At 47.2% G+C, this 16896-nt stretch overlaps 1 long non-coding RNA gene across 1 annotated transcript; it reads left to right on the forward strand.

Annotated features, from left to right (window-relative positions):
• Positions 1-1053: 1053 nt before the first annotated feature.
• On the forward strand, positions 1054-13183 carry LOC126512276 (uncharacterized). The gene is made up of 5 exons (XR_007594983.1): positions 1054-1196; positions 3177-3353; positions 5847-6557; positions 11091-11180; positions 11378-13183. It is a non-coding gene; the product is annotated as an uncharacterized lncRNA (long non-coding RNA).
• Positions 13184-16896: the final 3713 nt, after the last annotated feature.

Genomic DNA, 16896 nt, shown 5'->3' on the forward strand with positions numbered 1-16896 from the left:
TGTCCAAATTCTTTGTCAAAGGCTGAGGATTGGTCTTTCCCATTCCCTTCTGTCCCGAGAGGCTGCGGCCTAGATTTATTTCGTTGCTCTTTCTCAGAACCCAGGGCTCTGACTTCGTGTCTTCTCTTCCTCCAGGGTACGCTGCTATGCTCCACGTTTTCAGGAATGCCAATGGTTCTCTCTGTAAAAGAAGGGTCAAAACAGCCTTACACGGCTTCAAGACTAAATTAAATTGCATACGTAATATTATTATCTTTCAAGATTTCTTACTTGGCTCTGAATAAATGTCAACTGATTATTGCTCTGCCACTTTTATAGTACCTGTGCTGAATCTGCCCCCAGGTCCATGTGTTCAGGCCCAGGATGAATGAGAAAATCAGTTTCTGTTAGTCCACCTTCTCACAAGGAGCGCTAGCTTAAAGTGGACTATCTAGGGGCATTGACCTCACACCGGAGTCTTTGTTTCAGCCCCTTACAAGTCTAACTTTCAAAATTCTAGTGTGTGAAGCGGGTGAAGTGGTAAGCAAGTCCAGCCGACCCTACTCACCCAGAGCCAGCAATCCAGCGGATGGTCTTTGGTTAGAACCATGCCCCCAGCTGCTTTTATAGGCATGTGCCTTTTCCTCTCCCCAAGGAAATACAACGGGGGAAAGAATGGGAGGTGAGCAGGAAAGAAGCAAAGAGGTTGTTGCTCCGCTCACGACCAACTTATCAAAAACAAAGTAGAACTGTTTACTTTGAACGTTGGGCCTGGAAGTGCAGTTTTTAACCAGGAAGGCAGTTGCTACCGTTGCTACTTTTTATATAGCTGGTTCCTTAAAATGGTGGCAGTCTCCCTGCCTCTGAAGAAGGTACATGGATAGCAGACATGAAAGGACACCCAGCCACGTGCAATGGCACCTGCCTGGGAAACCTAGTGTGACTGATAACTTTAGAAAGAGCCCGGCTTTCCAGCTGCTTCTGTCGGCTGCCTTCCAGCTGGGCTGGGCTTTGGACCCTGCTGGCTTTGTTCTTTTTTAGGCTACTCCCCAGGTTCTCGAGCTGAGAGAGAAAGCTTCCTCTGCTCTATGCAACAGTCCTCTTTCGAGATTTCCAGTCCTTGAAAGGACCTAGCCTAGAACTGCAAAGTTGGCCCATTTGAGTTGAAGAGTGGAGGCGAGGCTCCACCTTTGCCACGCCCAGCAGTGGGAGCACAGGTCAGTCCGTCCCCTTGCCTGCCTGGTGAATTGTTCCTTCACAGGACAGTAGAGAAGGGTCCCTGTGCCACAGAGGAGGCAAAAGAGATCGCCTAAGACACCTGCAAAGTGCGTGGCATGGGTCAATAACCAGTGTAGGCTGACCAAGAACCTCAGGAAAGGAGGGTGTCGGGAGACTTCGAGAGGCAGATAAGGGGCTCTCATGGGTGGGTCTGCAAGTGAAGAAGTCTCACGCTTGACATTCGCTCGCGTACATAGGTTTATGGTCTGAGAGTGGGAAATGAAATCGCAGTGGGAGATCAACTTTCTAGTGTGTGATTATGTGTATTTTGAATACTCCTAAAAGTCTAGAGGTAGATTTCAATTTTAAAAATGTGCAACGTTTCTCCCTTATTTTGATTTTTGTGGAAAGCGGTCTTTCCATCAAAAGAGCAAGGGCGTGGGGGTAGCAGGTGAAGAGCTGGGACTGTATTAATATGGGATAGTAGACCCATGCCTGTGTTATCAGATTCTTCAGCAGAGAAACTGGGATATTATGTAATAAAAGGACATTGAAGAAGTGCCATGAGACAGGTGGTGTTTGCACCCTGAGAACATCCTGCAGGGTGCTGAACCCTTGGAAGACGGGGGTTGCTAGCTGTGGTCAGGAATCACTGCTGGAGAGAGTGGCCCCTGAAGAGAGAATAGAGAAACCCAGGCAGAGTCAGGAGAATGCCCCAGGGACAAAAAGCGGCACTGTGCCCCAGCCCGAGAGAGCACACAGACAGCAGACCACTGATGTCTGCTTGGGCTGCAGTGGTAGTATAGGCAGGGGCTATTAAGAAAGTAGACAGGATACAGTCCAGGAGAAGCCAAGCTGGGGGTGTTAGCCTCCAACCTAGAATCTCCTAAGTGTTTTGCTCAAGGAATGGTCGTTGTCAGCACTGCTGAGCGTGAGGACTGTCGGGACGCAGGACAAGCAAGTGGGCAGAGTGGTCTAGACTCAGCAATGATGGCAACGGTGGGGAGAGGAGAACACAGAGATGTTTTGGCAGCACAGACCTTGGCAGTAGGGCAGCGGGATAGATGCTGAGTGCTTGAGGAGGAAGGGACTTTTTGGAGTCTGACCCAGGAATTTAAGGTGGGTGTCGGGTGCTTGGAATGTGGGTGCTGGGAACCAGTCAGAGAGATAGGAACCTAGCGAGGAAAAAGCAGCTGTTGGCAGAGGGGGGATTTACAGCAGAGATAGAGTTGGGGGGTAATGGGCATGCATTGCTTCTCAAAATATTTGCCAGGTGCCACCTGCACAACACCCACCTGTGGTACTCAGTAAGGAAGTTGTCAGGGGTTTAATCACAGCTAGACAGTTCGCAGATATGTTATCTATGAAGTGGGAGCAGAGAGCATTCTTTCAAAAAAGTAACGGGGTGGAGGGTTTCTGGTGAGAAGTGTGTAGGCAAAGCTGAAGGGATAGGAGAGGGTTCTAGCCTTCCTGTTTTTTTTCTTTTTTTTATTTGATTTTTTAAAAATTTATTTATTAAAGATTTCTGTCTCTTCCCCACCGCCGCCTCCCCTTTTCCTCCCCCTCCCCCAATCAAGTTCCCCTCCCTCGTCAGCCCAAAGAGCAATCAGGGTTCCCTGTATCCAAATCAGGAGCAGAAGGAGAGAGAGCACGAGCAAGGAACTCAGGACCGCAAGGGGTGCACCCATACACTGAGACAATGGGGATGTTCTATCGGGAACTCACCAAGGCCAGCTGGCCTGGGTCTGAAAAAGCCTGGGATAAAACCTGTCTTGCTGAACATAGCGGACAATGAGGACTACTGAGCCCAAGAACAATGGCAATGGGTTTTTGATCCTACTACACGTATTGGCTTTGTGGGAGCCTAGGCAGTTTAGATGCTCACCTTACTAGACCTGGATGGAGGTGGGTGGTCCTTGGACACTCTTGGGAATATGCTTTATCATACAGCAAAAGTATATGCTCTACTATGTTTATAGCAGCATTGTTTGTAATAGCCAGAACCTGGAAACAACCTAGATGCCCTTCAATTGAAGAATGGATGAAGAAAGTATGGAATATATACATATTAGAGTACTACTCAGCAGTAAAAAAACAAGGACTTCTTGAAGTTTGCAGGCAAATGGATGGAAATAGAAAACACTATCCTGAGTGAGGTAAGCCAGACCCAAAAAGAGGAACATGGGATGTACTCACTCATATTTGGTTTCTAGCCATAAATAAAGGACATTGAGCCTATAATTCGGGTTCTTAGAGAAGCTAAATAAGAAAGAGAACCCAAAGAAAAACATATAGGCATCCTCCTGAATATTCTTCATCAGGCGATGAAAGGAGACAGAGACAGAGACCCACATTGGAGCACCGGACTGAAATCTAGCCTTCCTCTGTCTCAGGTTATCTGTCTGGTCTCATTTGCCCCAATCATGTGCTAATTTGTTTGTATTGGTTTCCTTGGTGGTGGGGGGAGGCACAGTACAAATAAGGCTCAGCCCACTCTTTTTTCTTTCCTTCTTTTTTTTTTCCTTTTCTTCTTCTTTGTTTTGCTTTAATTCAAGAGGAGAGAAGAGCTTTCATGTAAAGACCAGATGTCTTTTGCTGTGGTCTTTTATGGTTGTTTCATTTTATTTCATTAAAAAGAAAGAAAGAAAGAAAGAAAGAAAGAAAGAAAGAAAGAAAGAAAGAAAGAAATTCTCTTGTACACGAAGCTCATTTAAACATAATGGCAAAACCACAAAAGGCTCCATACAGAGGAGCTCTCGGGCTAGGCTGGGCTCAGCCGAGGAGACCAAACAAGGCGATGTCCTGTGCTTTTGGCTCCCCCCACTCCCCTTTCAGGGGGCCAGAGCAGCTGCATTTTAGATGCAAATGGAAGATGGGGAGGAGGGGGCAGTGGGCATGCTCAGGAAGCTGGCATGCAGGTGCTGAGGATTCCAGACAGCACTCCAGCAACAGGCTCTGGGAACACAGAGCCCACAACAGGCTTGAGCGTGCCCGCTCAGAGGGCTCAAGTGGGCCCGCAGCTGCACTGGGCATTCCTTTCTGTGGTCATCAATGGGCCCTGTATTGAAAGTGGGAGAGGGAACAACTGGCACGTTGGGGGAAAGGAAACGCTTTGGAAAGGGAGTGAGCCCCGGGCTGTGGGGGCTTCCCCTGGGCTATGCGCATTATCTAGATTCAGGCCCGTGCATAAAATAGATATTTGATATCTGATATTACTGCATCTGAGGTCTGGAAGGAATCCAGGGAGTCATCCAGACCACCTGTTCCTAGAGAGGAGAAAGTACCCGCCCTCCCAGGGGTCAGTGACTTGCCCCAGGCCTCACCTTGTGTTGGTGAGACGGAAAACACAGGGGGGGTGGTCATGATATGGATTGGGCCCTCTCTGTCCTAGATAATGTATTTTTTTGTATAATTCTCACAGGAAATCTATGCGACTAGCTTCATAATTTCTTTCTCTTTAGTGCGGGGAAATTGAGACTAGTTAACGTAAAAATGATCCCAAATCAGAAAGTGAATGAGTACGTCAGGATTTGAGTCTATGTATTTATGTGTTCGTATGTGTGCATGAGGGAATGTATGTATGTTTTACTCTGAAATTCATCCCTTTCTTTATGTTTATTCCTGACTCCTAGGCAAGTGTTGTTTTCTCTCAGAAACAACACACATATCAGTGCATATGCAAATATTGTTTCTTTTCCCATATGTGTAAAATGCACTAACCTAAATTTAAACCTCAAATGTAGAGCATTTGTCTTCAAACATACACATTAAAGGGCTATGTTATCAAATGCAGTATAAAGTAGTTATGGCTATGGTTGGTGGTGCTCTCGTTCACACAACATGTACCCAGTAACTGTTTGGATTTTAGTTGTTCTTTTTTATTTGAAAGGCTACTCTTCCTTAGAGACAGAACCTGGTACTTACTAGCCTTATCATACTATGAATCTTATATATTTACACTCTACCTGTGGTCATGAGACGCATTTGCAAGTCCTGTTTTGATGCATCTTGGTTTTACTAGGAAGGAGGTAGTAAGCAAAGCCCTCAGTGCTATCCCATAAATAAGCAAACTGGGGGGCCTGAGAAGGTAATAATTCTCCCAGAAAAATCTAAGCTCAGGTTTTCTCAGGGGCAGAAACTGCTCAGCCAGGGGCAGACAACTGATAGAACCTGGAAAACCATAGCCCTCGGCACTGCTAAATTACACTGGCTTCCTTTCGAGAGATGATGTGGTCTGAAGTGTAGAACTGCGGGTCTGTAGACAGACAAGCTGACTCTATGTGCGTGTGCATATGTGTGTGTGTGTGTGTGTGTGCGCGCGCGCGTGCTCTCAAGTGTGCTTTTGTGGGTGGCACCTCAAAGTGTGGGTGGTACTGGAAAGGGAAGGGATGGGAGAGCGGTGACCTAGAAGAGGTGAGACTCTGTGGGTGGCTTTCTTTGCACATAGCTATCACCCTCTGTCTGCCTGAACGCTGTGGCAATCCTTGGGTGAGTGCTGTCGAAAGAACACCCAGTGGGTAGAGGCCAGCCATGCTGGTGGCATAGCTAGAATCCTGTTTTAAGGTGGCCTGGGTTCTGGGTGCTAGTGTTAAGGCGTTTTGTGACTTCAACCTGAGTTTCTGAAAGCAGCTTTTTTTTTTTCTGTGTAGGTGAACCCACGATCTTTCCTTGGGAAAATTAACTCAGCAATCTCCTCTGCTGACTGATAAGCCAGAAGTGTGACCTGCCTGTTTGAAGAACAATATCGCCTCTGATCTGAGACTGCAGTGGTTGTCTGCTGTCTACATCAGACACCTCTATGGTGGGTGGAACACTGGGGGCCAGCGGCTCAAACAGGCTCCAGGACTTCATGCCTGCCTTTGCTAGTCCACACACTCAACAGACATTTGTTGAGCGGGTATTTTAGAAAGCTGCTTTCAAGGATCTGTCGGTGCTGGGGGCGGGGGGAAGAAAAGCATAATCAAACAGGTGTAGTAGAGAGCTCCATGAAAGAGAAAACCCAAGTCAGATGCAGAAGATAGAGAGTTTGCCTGAGATCCACATCCCTGTGCGGAGGAGTAGCATGATCAGAGATTCAGACGTGGGAAGAGGGCAGTGTGATGCAGGACTCCTAGGGATGCCTGCAATCTTGGGCGTGTGGCTGTGCGCCTGAGTTTTGGTGTTGGAATCAGCCTGCCAAACCAGCAGGTAGAGAGGTGTCGGATGATGAAAGGCCTGAATCTGGACCTTCCAATGAGAACTGGATTGGAAGACGGCAAACCGATGCACAGCAAGACGATACATGAAATCTGAAAGCGTCGTTCTGCACACAGTCTGAGAACCGGGCTGAGGCTAAGAGGCAGCGGGAGAAGTCAGAAAAGGTGAGAAGCAGCCGATGAGCGATGGTGGTGAGTTGTCCAGCTCAACCGCAAAGGGGAAGGAGAGAGAAATGGCGTGTGAAAATCCTGGGGCCGGTGTTCATCTAGACACAGGCGTGATTAAGAACACAGGAGGAAGAGGAGCCCAGAATGTGCTGGGGTTGATCTAGCCTGAGTAACGAGGTAGATGGCGGCACAGTCAACCAGCGGAGGAGACGAACGTGGCCGGGTGAGCTGGTACCTTGTGTTCAGGCACAGACCTGCTGCTTGCCCAATGCTCAGGGATGTCAACGTGTAACTATGGGATATAGTCTAGGGTCTAGCCGGCTGTTGGGATTAGAACTGATACACGCTGACTTAGGTGATACAGGACATGTTTAAACATCCAGCTCATTCCCGTGGTACGCAAGTGTCCAATGTCCAGCTAATCTGGAGGATTGGGGATGCTCAGCATTAGTGCTGAAGGGTATACAGGAAGCACACTGTGGGATAAAGTAGAAGAATACACAAGGAAGAGCTCAGGCCCCAGTGCATCTGTGCGGTTACATCCAGGACAGGGACCAGATCAGATCTCCTTATGTTGGAGCCAGCCTCCATCAGATAGAGCATTCACTCATTTCCTCTTCGCCCCCACCTGCTTCCCACTACCAGTACCTCCTCGCCTTAGTCACCGAACTGAGTCATCTCTGAGGCTATTCCTGTCACCCCTCCCTCCATCGGGGTGCACAGAGTTTGAGAAGACACTACAGGGCAGAAGCATTATGGGAACAAGAGAAAGGGTCTCTCATTCTGGGCTTTCAATCCATGGAGCACTCTTGGGCTCCCAGAAGTCGCTGTCCATGGTTCTTGGGGAAAGAAGGGAAGAAAAGTGTGATGGAGATAGAGTCCGTCTTGGATGCTCAGCAAATGTTGGCTTTGTCAACATCCACTCCCTTCCACACTGGTCATAGGCAGTGGCATTCTCCTCAGTGAGTTAAGCCTTCTCTTATGTCTATACTACACATTCAGCTATAATACTTCAGAGATCGTGGTGTTGTACCATATTTCTCTGCCTTCTTATATCATCTCCAGGGATGAATGATTTTCAAGCCGATTCACCATGACTACCTACCCTGTGCACTAGCCTACTACTACACTAGAGGGATTTCTATAGGACTTGAGCTCTTGAGAAGCTCTGTGTCTCTTAAGAGAGCCCTTTGTCCTTTGACTTATCCCTTGAGAGTCTCTGAACCCCACCTATAAGTAGCATCATTGTAGAAGATCTTTAGGCAGGTGAGCAGAACTTCTGCTTTGCCACCTTCTACTACAGTCCCCAGGATGCCACAGAAAGATAGAATGGGCCCTGAATATTCTTGATAAAGAGTTCAAGGGAGATAGCCCAGCTCCTTTGGATACATCCTGCAGTGTGAAGCTTCTGTTAAACATGGAACTTGGGGCCGGGAACCAGGGTGATGGCAATTAAGTGCACTGGCGTGGGAGACTATGGGAAATGTCAGGTGCCAGGTTAGATGTGAAGGGGCAGCAGAATGGCAATGGTCAAATGACTGAAAGGAGCCTTTAGAGCAGTAGGAACAAGAAACGAGTTGCTGAAGTTTTGCATACTTGGTTTTTCTAACAGTCAGTCAGTTCTCACTTGTGTGGACCCTCGGTTGCACATGCTACTGATGAAGTTATGGAAGTGACTCAGAAGAAAGAACAGTCTTGACTTTGAGGAGCTCAGAGATGCATGAAATGGCCACATTTCAATGATGGTTTTCAAAACTTGTATAATGTTAACAGTGGTAGTGAGTCCAGAGAGTAGGGGTAACTGGTACTTTGGGGGTGGTAAGAAAAGGCCCTTTGAAGAAATGGTATCAAAGTTGAATTTGAGCAACAAACAGGAGGATTTCCGTGTGTGTGCGTGCGTGCGTGTTGGGAAGGCAGTGGACACAGGGAACAGCAACAGGGAAAGATGTTCTAGAATGATGACCTTAATGAAAGGAATCAGACAGTAGGACAAGTAAGCCAGTAAATTAACAAGACAGAATGGTCTGGAAGCCAGCCACATTGTGCTGACTTCCTTGAACTCTGTTGTCAGGGTCATGCCCTTGAGTTCATCCTGAGAAGCAGCTGCTGAGCCCTGGCCTTGGCTTTCACTGGTTTTCATTCTTGTTTTTTCTCAGTAACTAAGACCTTCATGCATCAGCAACTCCTTCTCCTTGAATGCAATAGAACACACGCTCTGGCACAGCATAGAATTTGTTTATGGATGCAGGAAACCAAGCACTGTGGTTGATGGGGAAAGCAGATAGAGGGCATCGTAGCTGGGATTGACTGTGTCTGTCTGTGGTTGATGGGGAAAGCAGAAAGAGGGCATCGTAGCTGGGATTGACTGTGTCTGTACACACATAGAACCCAGGAGGTGCAGCATCTGTTTCCAGTGCACAGGTGTGGCGTTTTGTTTCCACGCCCACATATACCTAAAATGAAGAGGTGGGCTTCGAACCGATGCTTATGCTCCTTGGAACACTCTTGCGAAGAGAGAATTGCCTCCATTTGCCTTCATTTCTTGGCACTGTCTTCCAAGGATTTCAAAAGAACATCAGTGTGGAGCCAAAGGACATCATATACAAGGATCATGGTCCCAGATGGGACGAGAGTCTAGAATCCCACATTCTTAAGGGCCACCTACTGAAAACTAGGCCAGGTCAGGGTTTTCTGCTTTGTTATATAAGAGCCTAAGGATGGATAGATTCTACAGCGTTCAGAGACAATTGCAGAATGATGTCCATGGTACTTGGGGGCTTTATGTTCCTGGGAACCGTGTGGACTGTGACACTTCTCAAAGTGTTAATGGGCTATATGGACACCAGCTCTCAAGGCATGACAGAGCATTTTGTCTTGGCTTCACCATGTATTCTCTGGTGACCTTTGGACATGGGTGCTTTCTCAACTCTAGCCCCATTTTCTCATTCCCAAAACAAAGCAGTTGGTGCTCAGCTACTGAAGGCCTTGTAGCTCTTGCAGAGGACAGTGGGCATCTAAAAGGATTCGGGTCACTTGATTGGTGGACCGGGTAATTGGCTGGTGACTGGATTGTCTACTCCATGGACAGGAAGGGCCCACTCTTGTTCTTGCCCATACTCTGCCTTCTGAATCCAAACTGAAAACGGTTTCTTCCACACATGCAGTGCTAGCATTTTATGGATGCCTTCTACAGACTTTGAATAGTTTTTGGTTGGTGAGGCCTCTGCATCGATGCCAAACAATGATTTAGAGCTCCAGCAGCACAGGGTTCAGCTGTTGCAATCCTGGAGGACCATGGTGGCTACCATGACGTGGCATTGCCAGGGTGCAGATAGGCACACTGATTTAGTCCAAACCAGCAACCCTTAAACCTGTCCTGTTCACCTCCACTCTCCAGTGATTTCCCTCACCCAGGAGTCTAAGGATTAATTCCCCTGCCTGCTAAGAGTCGGCTTGCGAAATTTAGGACTTTGCCTATTTTCACATATTCACAATGGTGCATGTACATATATAGTAGATTTATGATTTGATACCTGCATATTCCTTGATTGCAATATCTCTATTTAATCTAGATAATCCCTCATGTATCTATTCATTGGGTTGGTTTGAAGCAGTGATAAAAAGTGTCAAGAACTTCAATCACTGCTCTAAGACAGCCAAGGAGAATCTGGCTGATTTGTCTTGGGCTAAACAGTTTTTAAATAGTGGACTTATCCTTCCCACCACCCAACTTGAATTAATGTAACTTCCTTATATAATTTCCTTAGCTATCTGGGCATGATGGCACAAGCCTTTAATCTCAGCATATAGAAAAGGCTGGCATATCTCTGTGATTTCAAGACCAATCAGGTCTGTATAGAGTTTCAGGAGCGAGCGAGAAAGAGAGAGAGAGAGAGAGAGAGAGAGAGAGAGAGAGAGAGAGAGAGAGAGAGAACCCAGTGTGGTAAGTAGGATTTGAGGAAGGAGTAGGCTCGGAAGGTCACTTGGGTAGCATATTGTAGCACTAAAGACTACACCTGAACGAAGTTGTCTGCCGTGACTTTATGTCTTGTCATCCACAATAGTGGCACAAGGTCCTGGGACCTCTGGAGCTGACTCTCTGGTGCTTCTGGGCTTCCATTTGGCTTGGTTCTGTAAGTGACTTGGACAGATGCCCATCACACAGTGGGCTTCCGTTTACTTCATTATGAATGTTACCATGCTGGTGAGACAATTTTACTCATGGTTCACATATCTCTTACTCTCTGCCCCTTTGAAAGCCTATTTCATGGTTCACTAAAGCAGAGTTTCAGCCACTAGGACTCTGACTTGGTGACTTCCAAGTGGAGCTCCCATCCCAGTGCAGGCTCTGGCTGGGTTTCGGGCTGTATTACTTCACAGTCTGATGACTGAGAGAGACGCAATAATGACACAATAGTCAGAGCTGCTTCCAAAACCCGATGGGGCCCAAGCCTCAAGCTGTGATAGAACGTGTAGAAAAGGATGCGTTTGCAATTGCGAAGAATTCCTGCTTTGTGTTTCTTTACCTAGATAGGACAAGGAACCAATGTCATCATGGACTAGGATGCTACAAACTTGTGATCTATAGACCACCACTAGAGTCCATAAACCAGACTGAAGGTAAGCTAGAATAACAAATTCTAAAATTACCCCAGACAACCTTCCTTCTACATGTCCAGACTCAGCTAATAGCTAAAGTGTATGACACTCCAGTTTCTCTTCTAAGCATTCATTAAAAACCCCATCTAGCTCTGGTGCCTTGGGCTCTAAGGTCCCCAGTAATGGAATGTCCTAACTTGTTTCTGTCCCATTTCTAGGCCAGTCCTGGCGTGAGGACCCTGAAGTGACGAGGCGGTAGAGTTGCAGCTTTCAGTACCCTCAGATGGCCCAGGAAGAGAGTCTTCCTTTGCGGTTCACGCCAGGGCAATGCAAACTGAGCTATGCATTTACTGTAACTCTAATCAGATGATTCTATAATTGGAAGGACACCAGTGGCATGCTGTCTTTGGAGTCTTCTCCATTAAGCAACTGAACAAGGGCCAGGGGACCTTTGCTTGTCCCAAATGCAGATGCTGATCGAGACTCTGGGATGTGTGTGTCATTATGTTCCATTCTATTATGGGATCATGTTCCTTTGTCTCTCTTGGTAAGATTATGAAATGCGGGTAGCAGTCATTTCCCACATAGTCTCAATAAATTCCTACTAGTTGTGATTCCAGCTATGGAAAACAAGGAATTAAAATCTCTGTGTGTGTGTGTGCGCGCACACACACACGTGCATGCACGTAAGCCCACACACAAGTATTTGGAGCAGGGTATGTCTGCAGGTATGGGGATAAACATTTTAGGTAACTATTTCTGAGTCTAGATCATAATCATATTTGGCAATAACTAGCTGAAAATAACAAAAGTAATAAATAATAACTTGAATTACAAAGCTCTTTCAATATGTAAAGTGGAACAAAGAGAAGCATTATGGACAGGAGCATTGCGGAACTAGTTTGTGATAGGAGCAGTCCAAAGTGCTGTGAGAAACACAGAAATAAATCAGATGTAGACCTCAGCTGGAAATGCTAATAAGAGAGAGAGAGAGAGAGAGAGAGAGAGAGAGAGAGAGAGAGAGAGAGACTACGATCATAAAAGCCCATAATCTGAGGCAGAAAGTTCAAGGACTTAGAAGAAGAAGAGACCTCTAAATGGCAAGAGCTGGTTGGATTCTTGCTGGAGGTGAGATTTTTAAGGCAGTCTTTACTGGATAGAAAAGATTTAGCCCAAAAGGACAGAGAAGAAATTGCAGGATCCCAGGCTCGTACAGAAACAGGAGGCCATGGAGCTGGTGAGGGTTGCCTGCAGGAGCAAGCCAAGGGTACAGCAGGTGCCTGCGGTCTCATTAAAATACAGTTCTGATCTAGGGCAGTCTGGGCGACCCTGACATTCTGCACTCCTAATGAACTCCCAGGTGACGCTTCTGCGGCATTCTGGGGACCCCTTGTCGCGACAGGAAGCCTTTGAAGTGTCTTGATAGTAGGACAGTGTTTCTGTTCTTACCTCCAGTCTTAAAATGTCTCTCTAAGCACTGCTTCTCAATCTTCTAAATTCTGGGACCCTTTAATACAGTTCCTCATGTTGTGGTGAACCCCCAACCATAAAATCATTTCGTTGCTACTTTGTAACTATAATTTTGCTACTGTTATGAATCATAATGTAAACATCTGATATGCAGGATATCTGATACGGGACTCTTGTGAAAGGATTGTTCGGTCCCCAGAGGGGCCAAGACCCACAGGTTGAGAACGCTTTAAGTAACAGTCTGATGTTTGGCACACATGGCAGCAGGCACGGCAAGGGGGCAGGTGTTCCTCTGAGCCTTTGCTTTGTCCCACCTTCCTCTTCTTCTAGTGAACCGAAGAAGCCAGATGGCAAAAGAGTACACTGAGGGTTGGGGAGGGGCACACACTAAAGACCTGGATTCTAGAAACCAGACAATGGGAACTGCAGTGCAAATGCTTCTTTAATTTCACAAATGGTTCCTTCCCCTAAACTGTTCACTGAAGGGCAGGGGTGATTAGCTCCTGTGCATTTGACATTGGCTTAGAATACTGGCCCTCTGCCTTGATCCCTAATAAAATATTACCCCAAGCTGATGATGTGTTGACTGTACGTGAGGAGAGAACGGAAATTAAAATCAGAAGATCCGACCCAAGTTCTTCAACCTTCTTGCCTTCAGAAGCACGTCTTCATCTACAACAAGGGAGGTGGAACCTTTCCCTAGCCACCCCCCACCTTGTCTGCATGAAAACCAAAGAGTTTACAGGCATGAGGATGCCCTGGAGGTTATGAGTCCTACAGGTGTCGTGGTCTTCTCTTCTTATGCCCAGGGATATTAGTCTTTTCTCAAATCCTGGGGGTTGCTAGTGGAGCAAGTTAGTAGCTGTGGGGAAGAAATACAACAGTCTTAGGGTCCAGCTCTTAGGCAGCATGACAAGAGTTTGGTCCTCCCCTCCCTTCAAATCAGGATGTCACTGTGGCTGCCTGTCAGAAGCACCCCTGTTTCTAGCTGTGTAGCCTCCTGCTGTCTCTGGGGAAATGTTAGCAGCAATATTGCTACTCACACCGTCCCCTGGGAGTACCTTGGGGGTTGTATTCAAATGCCACATCTGTTTTCTGAATTATGACCTTTCTGCTTTGCCGCCCCTAGAAGGTCTTTTGGGCCATGTCTCAGAGCAGGTATGTAGGTGGGTAGGAGTGTTCACCAGGTAAGGCAGAGGCGGGACTAGTGGGAAGACACCAGTAACCATCTTTTAGAGATAGATGTGCCATTCAAGAGGAGTCAAGGAAGAAATTCCAAGAAGGCCTCCCCCCAGCAAAACCAACCCCTGGATCAGAAAGATCAATTAGGGAAAATTCTATTGTATTTCATAGTTAATAGAATTGAATGTTCTTCAGATAACAGTCATCAGAACAATGGAGGTCAGGTTTAATTTTAAAAATGTTTGCATATATAGAAACCAATGCACTTAGCAGAAAGGTCTTGCCCTGGTTACCCTGAATTAAGAAAAGACTTCTGGATGAACCCCCCCCCCCATTCCTTGCTGTTTGAGGAGGGTCACTATTTTTGCCCCTCCTGTTTCAGCTTCATGGTCTGCAAACCTGAGAAAGCTAACTAACCATCTGCTAACACTATTCTCCTCCGTCCTGCAGTGGGCAGGTGCCGATCCCAGGCCTAGAGAATCTTCTCACCTGAGCAGCTCCAGCATCCTGGGGGGGGGGGGGGGGGCGGTTGCAATTGTGCTCAATCCCTGCTCAGAGACTCACCTGCCTAAGGAAGAATCAGTGAACTCCTCAAGCAGTTAACCACAGGATGATGCCGAGGCCTGTTTGCTCAACCAGGTGCTTGAGGAGGGAAGTTGTATGAGTCACTGTCGGCCAGAAATGTAAATCTGGCCCAAGGTTTCCTTTGCAGTAAAATCCAGGTCATTAATAGTAGTGACCATCTGCATAGCACGTTACAGGCACAAAGCATTTTACATATGCATTTGCTTATCACAACTGTTCAGAGATGTGTTATTGTTGTGCGCCCCACCGGTTTTTCGGAGGCCCTGGAGGTATCGCACTATGCCCAAGGCGAGAGGAAATTTGAGTGACAGGCCCTGAACTCGATTAAGTCTTTGCAGGTGATAGTCCCTGGTGCTTGTAGGCTTTCCCTTTTGTCACCCTCCTGCTGTAAACAAAAGCAAGGAAGGTGAGGCTGCCTGGAGCCACTTGCTCTAAGTCCTTGTTTGAAGAACAAGGGTCAGTCACAGTGTGCCTGTGGTGTGACAACCGTGATGCAGTTCCCGGAGTCAGTGTCCTGACTCCTCTTATTCCAGCCATCTGGACTCTCTGCATAGCCCCTGCAGCCTTTTAAGGAAAGAAACAAAAGTAGCCCCACCCTTTGTAGCTGACCTCTTCCTAGCCTTTTCTCTCTTGCAAGTGCAACTCCCATCCCAAAGATGTGTTCATGTCCTGTCTATGTTTGGCTTATTTATACCACAAGTGTCCAGGATAATATAGAGCATTGTTTTATTATTCGAAAAATTCAGAAATGATATAATACTGATTGGTTCTAAAAATTGCTCTTTTTCTTCTAACCTTGTTGCTTTAGGCATACCAGCACTGGTGCCTTACCCCGAGTTCACTCACTTTAACTTCTGCCTCCATAGCATCTCCTTATGTGTGTGTGCCACAAAGTCTTGAGGAATTCTGTACTGGTGAGCTTTTAAATGACTTTTCCCTCTTAGGAGCAACGGTGCAGAAAATGTCCTTCTGCAAGGGCCCTTTGTGTATTTATGCAAGGATTTCCTCGGTTGTACAAGGCCGAGAAGAGCTTCTCAAATGCAGGGTGTGCCTAGCCTCCCTTTTGGGGGTATTGCAGATTTCTCCCCACGTTGGTTATATCCGTCTAAAATTCCATCAGCTCTTAGTTGATTGTTTTATTGCTGTTCAACATCGCCAGCTCTTCCTGTTGTTGGATGTAAACCATTTTGGCTAAAGGGACTGCTGCAAAATGACAGCTCTTGTTTTCACAGTCGCCTTGCCTTGGCTAATAGTGAAGGCACCTGTGTGCCTAGGCATCACTTCCTTCCCCAGCTCTGCTTGTCGATGCGCAGTCTGATAGCTTTTTTCTGTTTTCCATTCTGTGGCTACTTTCCCTCCTGTATCCCGGGTGCTCGTCCTCTGACAGTCACCTAAGCTGCAATCCACTCTCTGTATCTGACTCGTCTTTGGTTTGGTTTCCTGCCCGGTCATTTTGGCTTGCAGGCTGTCCCTTTTCTCCTGCACTCCCTTGACTTCTTTGGAGCATAGCAACTCTGTGGCAAGAGCTGCTGAGAGCTGTGTTTTGGAAAACCTAGGTAAATAGGTGCTCCCCAACGCTGGAGTGAGCTAAGGACCTCATTCCTGCAGGAGAATCAGGGAAGGACCTGTTTGCCTGTTAAGAACTCTTCGTTTGCTAATACAACTGTGTAGTGAAAGCAAAAGAATCAAGTGTAAGTGGAAAAAAAAAACCTTAGTCATTGAGGGTTGTTTGGGCTGCTTAATGACTACAGTGGTATGTGGATGGCTTCCCCCAACACAGTGCATCCTGGCGCAGTTTGCCTGGGTGTTTATATGTGCTGCAGACCTGGTATATGTCTGAAGGAGTTGTCAGACTCGGTGCTCTCTCCTGTTCCCACCCATGATGCCGGCAACTAGCCAACAGAAGGTAGGACTACAGGGAGACTGTGAAACACTCTCACCTCTGCAGGGAGAGAGTCGCTGTAAGGCTTTGTTTATCTCTGGGTGTCTCAGTCAGCCATCCCCAAAGGAAAAAGCGGAGCTCAGGACAGGAAGCACAGAGCACCCAGGAGGAAGACTTTAAAGCATAGTGCTATTTATGCCTCTGGTTGCGTGTCCTCTATATCGCGCCCGTGGGGGTGGGGGGTGGGCTGTGATGTGCAGGTGCTCTGAGTAGGGAGGGCACATGTGTGCCATCACTCCTTAGGAAGCCAATGGGTATGCAGGAGCAGAGCTCTGGGAGCAATTATGTTGGTGATGCTACAGAGGCTTTGTAAGACTCAGTGAAAAAAAAAAAGACCTGATGTTCCCAAGTGGAACCCTGTGGCCCCCGGGGAGGTGACCCCAGCTGTCCGGTTGGGCAGCCAGAGCATCAGGCCTAGGGAGCCAGGACACACCTTCCGTTCCAGTTGACTCACTTGAGTGGCAAATTCTTTTCTCCCTCACCAGCCTCTCATCTTCAAAGGGAATTCATTGAGCCCTACCATGCCATCAGCACTTGGCCAGGTGTCGCTCTGGCCCA

This window comes from Alexandromys fortis, unplaced genomic scaffold, assembly GCF_014885135.2.
Source record: "Alexandromys fortis isolate MF-2015 unplaced genomic scaffold, M_Fortis_MF-2015_v1.1 scaffold_100_3062768_6864082, whole genome shotgun sequence".
Lineage (NCBI taxonomy): Eukaryota > Metazoa > Chordata > Mammalia > Rodentia > Cricetidae > Alexandromys > Alexandromys fortis.